At 40.9% G+C, this 6,677-nt stretch overlaps 1 protein-coding gene across 2 annotated transcripts in view; it reads left to right on the top strand.

Annotated features, from left to right (window-relative positions):
• Positions 1-6,677, top strand: part of LOC101847045 (FYVE, RhoGEF and PH domain-containing protein 1) — a 140,647-nt gene that overhangs the window by 8,968 nt on the left and 125,002 nt on the right. The window contains exon 1 of one of the 2 annotated variants that reach the window (XM_005101365.3): positions 602-877. The exons of the other annotated variant lie outside the window; for it this stretch is intronic. The gene's annotated coding sequence lies outside the window, so the exon portion shown is untranslated. Of the gene's footprint in view, positions 1-601; positions 878-6,677 lie in introns of those variants that run through there. 2 annotated transcript variants of the gene reach the window in all.

Genomic DNA, 6,677 nt, shown 5'->3' with positions numbered 1-6,677 from the left:
CACACACACACACACACACACACACACACACACACACAAAACAACAACACTACCACATTAACAGCAACGGTAAAGGCATTGCTTACAAAGGTTACAACAGCGATGGTAACCAGAGCCCATACTCATACTGCTCCTCCTAGTCCTGTTACGATTCCCATTATTCCCCATCTTTCCCCTCTTCCTCCTCTTCCTCCTCCCTCTCCTCTTCTACCTCCTCCTTTCTCTCCTCTTCTTCCTCCACCTCATCTTCCTCCTCCTTCTCCTCCCCCTCTTCCTCTTCCTGCTGCTGCTTCTACAGTTAAGATATAACGCTGAATGATTTAATAACACTGAAACACTGACACCACCTGCAGCGAAAACATCAACAAAAAAGATTTTCACATGCCACTAGAAAGTCAAGTTGTCAAGTTCAAAAAGTAACCCCTTGCATATTGAACTAAAACAGGGAAATCACCTTCTTATCTCCAGAAGATAATATTTAGCTAACGATTGGTTGTCCCAGCTTTGTTCTATATTAAGCACAATGTATACAGGAGGAAGTAACAAGGGGCAAGGCGGGGCCTACTGTTATTTCATCTGTACCTACACCGGCTTATTATGTCGTACTTAAGAGACATGGTTTTACTTCCTTGTTGTATGTGTGTTGAAAGTAGCTTCAAGTATACGTTTTACGGGCTAGATTTTCGAGAGGGATATTATCCTGCTCAGTAGTACGAGTGAGGATGTGGAAGGTGGCCGCTTGCGATAAGTTTTCTGTGTTCTGTGATATAGAATGGCAACAATGCAATACGAGGCCTACAATTTTAACAGATATTTGATGGATTTGCGTGTTAATTTTTAAAAAGAATTCTGAGAGGATAGCCGGAGTGTAACTTTGGTAGGTCTTTCCTTTTTCTTATCATTCTCTATTCTATATATATGTTTACGTAAAACTTTATGAGATAAGCAAGGTGTTTAACTCAGGTTGAAATTTTATACAAAATGTATGTTTCGCAATCATGAACAATCAGTTTATAGTCTCTCATTAACTTGAGAGACTCCATAGGCAAGCTACAACTTTGTAAAAAACAGAAGTACTTTGTTTTAGCCGTTTTACTTCCCAATAAACTTTTGACCATGTAGTAAGAAGGACTGCTTTTACCCTGCTTGCCAGGATCACCCATCAGAGTGAGTGGAGTACCCACCTTTGTATAGTTACCATAACGTGTCGGTACTCGATTATAGTAGCTGTCCTGTCTATTTATCGTTTATTTCACATGGGGTTCCCCTTTCCCAACCATGATAGCGCCGGGTAAGGCTCAATGATTACAATAGTCGATATAAATTCGAATCTACTATTTTGGAGGACTTAATGCGTCAGCCAGCTGCTGTTCAGATGAAGCAAACCAACATCATGAATTGTCTTATTGCAGATTTTTAAAAATCCGTGTTATCAGTTTCGTGTGCTCAAGACAGATTTTGTCAAAATTTTATAACCTAGAAGTTGGAAAAAAGCAAGGAATGATACATAGAATGTATTGCAGGTACAATCATTTTAACAAAAGAGAAACAGTTTTTTTCCTCTCTCCTGCAAAATGTTGCTCACTTATAACAGTTGAATAGCTTGTGGAGAAATTATTTTTCTAGTCGTTCTTGGAAAACTCTATTTACTTCCTGGGTCCCGACAGAGGACTCAGTTCTTCGATTTCAACAAGGTCTCCTCTGTTCCTCGTCAAGCGTTCCCTACAAATCAGCAACAGTCGTGAAATGCCTTCGAACCTGGACCACTAGCCCCGGGCACGCAACCTCCTGAAAATTGATTCCAAATCTTGTTGAGTTGATCTTTGCTCTTTCGGTTGGTCCCACTTCATGGGGCTGGTGGTTGGCGGATGTTCTGGTATGGGCTGCTACATCCTGTTTTCTGTCAGGATTCTTTTGTCCTGAGCTAGCTCCCGGTGGTTTGTGGTTGTTATCGTGCCAACCCAGCGTGAACGTCAATACTCCATGAGATTGCAATTTCCAACTTTCAGATGCCTCGTTTTCAGAACTTGAAATCGTTAAGATAAGAAAAGAGAAGAGAAGAGAAGTACTTTATTGTCCCTGTGGGGGAATTTTGGTGGTTTACAGGAATTAAAAAAACATATTTTGTAGACATGCATGGCATAAAATTTAGATTCTATACTTGTACTACTTTAGTTTAGTTTTAGTAGAGGTTTTAAGGCGTTCGCAACTGCATAAGGTCATATGAGCGCCAGAAGATTAGAGCTGTTACAAGAGATTAACAAACATAAAAAAGAAGAAGGGGAGATAACGACGATAGATGTTTGATAGGAAAGAAGAAGCAAACCACTCCAGAGCACCCGCCAACCACCCACTTGTACTACTTTAAGAAATAATTTAGTTGAAGAGAAAGTAAAAGCTGACAACCAGGGGCGGCTCGTGGGTCTAAAAAGTGGGCGTGCACAATTAAGCTATCTTAGGCTGAAGATAATCAAGGGCAGAGTAAATGGGATGGTGTATAATTTTAGGATCTTTGGGTTGGTGAAGGAAGACCTTGTGCTTTTATTTTCATTCTTTTTACTTGTGGTTTTGACTTCTAGAACTAAATATGTTTGTTAGCTAAACGTCAATGTTATTCATCCTTCATTAGAACTGAACACTCAAGTAATACCTTTCACCACTCCACTACAAAACCGTTCAATAGCACAACTCATAGGACGGCGACTTAAGTGTGTCACGTTCACCTCCCTCAGGTTCACGGTCACAGAGTCACTTAAAATAGACAATGAACCAATCGCAATTCACTTGAGCACTCCGCTGGATTGCTCTGGGGCCCACATAATTTTGGCATGGAATAGTGAACAGTCTATGACGTTTATTTTTAGATTGCCTACTGTGGGCTATGTTTCAGCGCTATTCGGCAGGAGCACATTTGAGATGTGCCGTCTTATTAATATTAATGTACCGCCAAACTCTCTACAAGCGTCGTCATCGCTTGGGTTATCCCAAAGAGCGATTTATAGGTCAGGTTTCCACTGTTGACTATCCTGTTATGTTTAGATACAGCGCAAGAACTTAGGCATGGCATAGTAGATGTTTTACGGTGCTATAAAATAGAAACGACAGTTACGGCGCCAATGAGGGCCTTGTTTTGATATAATATTTGGCTAGTGTTTGTTTCTGGCGTCTTTTATTTTATTATCATTTACGTCATAGAACATTAAAACATTTTGGGCGGCACTGCACGACCGTGCTCTATGGGCGAACCGCGCTTGCTGACAATAATACAAAATGACACTTCAGATGTATCTCTGAAACTACATGAAAAATTTTCCACGGATTTAAGGGAGTAAGTTGTATACAATGTATAAGATATATTTCATAAATATGTACATAGATTGAAAAAGAAACTCCAGCAATGCACACGTCAATATAATCCTGATTACTTTACAGAATCTAGAGGGGCAAAAATGAAACTCAAAATGGCAGAAAATAAACAACTTTTTTTAATGGCTAGTGGCCACGATCAGAACGGATAATAAAGAAAACCTCCCGGCCCACCCCTCTACGGTCTCACAAATAGCTTCCTCTCTCTCTCTCTCTCTCTCTCTCTCTCTCTCTCTCTCTCCCTCTCTCTCTCCTGCCCTTCTACATCTCTCTCGCTCTTCGTCCCTTTTTTGTTTTGTTTTCTTGTTTTCCCCAATATCTCGTCATCATCTGTGGATATTTTCTCAAAGTACTGCAGCCGAAACCCTGTCAGAGAAAAATAATTACTGTTTAGTTTTTAATGCTCCATCAGATCCCCCCTCTCTCTCTCTCTCTCTCTCTCGCTCTCTTTCTCTCTCTCTCTTTCTCTCTCTCTCTGTCCTCTCTCTCTCTCCCCTTATTTTTCTCACTCTCTCCGCCCCCTCTCTCTGTGTGTCTCTGGCTCTCTCTCTCTATGTCTGTCTGTATGTCTGCCTGTCTGTCTGTCTTCTCCCCCCCCCCCCCACACTTTCTCTCTCTCTCTCTCTCTGACACACACACACACACACACACACACACACACACACACACACACACACACACACACACACACACACACACACAAGCACATAACCTTCTTTACACCCGCCCCTTCTGTCTCTCCCTCTGTGTCTCTGTCTATCTGTCCATCTGTCTGTATGTCTCTCTGCCTGTCTCTCCCTCGCCCCCCCTCTCTCTCTCTCTCTTCCTTCTCTTGAAGTTAATGTGGAGCATCCCTTCAGACCAGGTTTGGACGCAACGAGAATCCCACAAAGATTTTTTTGGTGTCCGCTTTTAGGGAACTCAGACTCGACTTTATCATTGCAAAATCCGCCTGACACAATTCCAATCTATTTTTTTATATTAAAAGGTCTCTCTCTCTCTCTCTCTCTCTCTCTCTCTCTCTCTCTCTCTCTCTCTCCCTCTCTCTCTCTTTCTCTCTCTCTCTCTCTATCTCTCTCACTCTCTCTTTCTCCCTTCTCCCACTCTCTCCCCCTCTCTCTCTACTTTCTTTCCCTCTCTCTCTCTACTATCTCTGTCTGTCTGCCTGCCTGTCTGTCTGTCTGTCTGTCTGTCTGTCTGTCTGTCTGTCTGTCTGTCTGTCTGTCTGTCTGTCTGTCTGTCTGTCTGTCTGTCTGTCTGTCTGTCTGTCTGTCTCTCGCTCTCTCTCTCCTCTCCTTTTTTCTCCCCTTCCTACCCTTTGTCTCCCAATAGTACTTTTGTACCCCCCCCCCCCCAACGCCCAACATTATTTCATCAAATAATACGTTAATTCGCTACCTAAACGCTCCCCGCCTTGCCCTAGCGTCCTTTCTGCTTGCTCACCAACAACTTGGGGTTTTGCAAAATCCTCACTGACAACCCTGATTTATCCTCATTGGTTTAATTTAAAGTTGCTAAAAATCTGGTAAATTGAACTGCCTTTTTAGAACTCTTGTGTTTTTATTTTCCTATACTAACATTTTCTGCAAAGTTGACTTTCCTCCCATACTTCACTTAGTTTTTGTTTTCATTCTCATATTTGGGTATTTATTTCTCTCTCTCTCTCTTTTACAAATAATTTTTGTTTGAGTCTCAGCTAAATAGTCACAACGTGTCTAAACACGATTACCTAAATACTTGGAAAAGTATAGTTGTATTTTTGTCTTTACTTATTACCCCCGGCGTATGTTACTAATAGCATTAGGTATCAAGGTATCGGTATCGATACCTTGAAAAAATACTAGGTATCGACATCGATACATAAATTGGGGTATCGGCCCATCACTAGCGTGCGTAATCAAACCAAAGATAATGAATAACAAGATGGGCCACTCAGCCAAAAAAGTGTCCGCAGGAAGTATGCTCTTTGCTTCAGATGGCGCTGCAGTCTGTTTTGAAGCTCTCTTTCGTTTTTCCAGAAGAAGAATAGGAATAGCACCTCCTTGCGTGCGCAGATCGACTGCTGTTCATCAGCAGTTCGGGTACGTTCAGTGCGGAGTTTTAGTTTTTTTTATATTTTAATGACCTCTCGCCTTTCATTCTAAAGTCAAATTAAACGAAGAAAACCATCACCCCTTCCTCCGGAAGAGGTATTTTGTCAGCGTAACCATTTTAAAAAAGCGTTCTTCCAAAATTTATCCCAAAACTTGCTAGTTTCACTTTGATTTTTAAAAAACTCAAGTAGGGTAACTCTGTTCGCAAAGAGTGCGCTTTTGTGAAGAGGGCGCCACCAAATTTTGAGGACACTTTTTTAATTGGCTCAAAGAGAGAAGTGGCCCATCTTGTTATGTACTATCATTGATCAAACGAAAGAAGTCAGTTACTTCGAATATAATACCGACGATATTGTAATATTCATCGATTATTCGAAAATCATTTGTCTTCATATTCGATTATTAACATTATAATTGATAAACTCAAACGGGTGAAAATAGGCAATACGCTTGATATATATGACTATAGAACCACTGAAAAAATGGTAACACAACTACATGTACAGAACAGAAACATGTTTGGTGTTGTCCCCGTCAAGAGTAAGGACTGAAAAATGCAGACTTAAAGTGGCAAGGATATCCCTTGAAAATTTCGAGTAATATATTCTTGCGTTTGGTTCTCTTGCCGCAAGATGAATAATAATTCGACTGTTCAGTTCAAGAAACCCGTATGCCTCATTTTTCTCAAGTCGATTATTTTGCTTTCTCGTGGCCAAAGATCTTTGTTCGTCACATATGATTCTCTTTTCGGTGTGAGAATCGGACTGTAAATAAGTTATTTAGAGTCCGATTCTCACGTCGAAAATATATGTGACAGAGAAAGATCTGTGGCCATGGGAAAGAAAAAAAATAGATTTTAGAAGAATGTGGCATACAACCACCAAAAAAAAACCGCGCTGTAAATCGAAAAAGAGCGCCCCCCCCCCCAACCCCACCCTGTTATTTAAATCCCCACTTCTTTCCCCTCCGACTTTCTACGAAAACCCAGGTCAGTTAGTTAATGTGTTTGTCAAACATTGCACACTACAAGATGTTTCATCATCTCAAAAGCGTCCTCGACGATCCACGCTCACTAAATTATAATATAATAATAGAAATAGCCTCCGGCGTTGCTCAAATTGTTTTCTTCCGTTTCTCATAAGGATGTTTTATAGAAGATAGCTTACAAAAACAAACTCAGGCACACACACATACACACACATACAAACACACACACAC

Source organism: Aplysia californica, unplaced genomic scaffold, assembly GCF_000002075.1.
Source record: "Aplysia californica isolate F4 #8 unplaced genomic scaffold, AplCal3.0 scaffold00280, whole genome shotgun sequence".
Taxonomy (NCBI): domain Eukaryota; kingdom Metazoa; phylum Mollusca; class Gastropoda; order Aplysiida; family Aplysiidae; genus Aplysia; species Aplysia californica.
Note: the sequence above shows the minus strand (reverse complement) of the source record. Positions and strands in the feature narration are given on the sequence as shown.